We start from the raw sequence: 1383 nt of genomic DNA, 5'->3' as shown, positions 1-1383 counted from the left end.
CTCCCTCCCTCCCTCCTTCTCTCTCTCTCTCTCTCTCTCTTTCTTTCCTTCCCTTCCTCTCTCCCTCCTTTCTTCCCTCCCTCCCTCTCCCTCTGTTTGTTTGTTTGTTTGTTTCCATCTTTCTTTTTCTTTCTTTCTTTCTTTCTTTCTTTCTTTCTTTCTTTCTTTCTTTCCATTTTTTTATTTGATATTTTCTGTATTTACATTTCAAACGTTATCCCCTTTCCTGGTTTCTCCTCCTAAATCCCCCTTTCCCATCCCCTTTTTCCCCGTTTACCATACTCACTCCTGCTTCCATGCCCTGGCATTTCCCTACACTGGGGCATAGAGCCTTTATAGGGCCAAGGGCCTCTCCTCCCAATGATGCCCAACAAGGCCATCCTCTGCTACACATGCAGCTGGAGCCATGAGTCTCATCATGTGTACTCTTTGTTTATTGGTTTAGTCCCTGGGAGCTCTGGCAGTACTGGTTAGTTCATATTGCTGTTCCTCCTATGGAGCTGCAAATCCCTTTAGCTCCTTGGGTACTTCCTTTGGCTCCTTCATTGTGGACACTGTGCTCAGTCCAATGGATAGCTGTGAGCATCCACTTCTGTATTTTTCAGGCACTGGCATAGCCTCTCAGGAGACAGCCATTTCAGTCTCCTTTCAGCAAGCAAGTGTCTGGGTTTGGTGGTTGTTTATGGGGAGGATCCCCAAGTAGGGCAGTATTTGTATGGTCATTCCTTCAGTCTCTGCTCCACACTTTGTTTCTGTAATTCCTTCCATGGGTATTTTGTTCCCCCTTCTAAGAAGGATCAAAGTATCCAAACTTTGGTCTTCTTTCTTCTTGAGTTTCATGCAGTTTGTAAATTGTATCTTTGGTATTCTGAGCTTCTGAGCTTATATCCACTTATCAGTGAGTGCATACCATGTGTGTACTGTGATTGTCTTACCTCACTCAGGATGATATCGTCCAGATACATCCATTTGCCTAAGAATTTCATAAATTCATTGTTTTAAATACCTGAGTAGTACTCCATTGTGTTAATGTACCCCATTTTCTGTATCCATCCCTCTGTTGAGGTACATTTGGTTGTTTCCATATTCTGCCTATTATAAATAAGGCTATTATGAACTGGAGTATGTGTCCTTATTACATGTTGGAGCATTTTCTGGGTGTATGCCCAGGAGTGGTCTTGCTGGATCGTCTGGTAGAACTATGTCCAATTTTCTGAGGAAACACCAAGCTGTTTTCCAGAGTGGTTGTACCAGCTTTCAATCCCTCCAGCAATGGAGGAGTGTTTTTTCTCCACATCCTCCACAGCATCTTCTGTCACCTGAGTTTTTCATCTTAGCCATTCTGACTGGTGTGAGATGGGATCTCAGGGTTGTTTTGATTTG

This window comes from Mus pahari, chromosome 3 (genome assembly GCF_900095145.1).
Source record: "Mus pahari chromosome 3, PAHARI_EIJ_v1.1, whole genome shotgun sequence".
NCBI lineage: Eukaryota > Metazoa > Chordata > Mammalia > Rodentia > Muridae > Mus > Mus pahari.
This window is presented reverse-complemented; position numbering follows the sequence as displayed.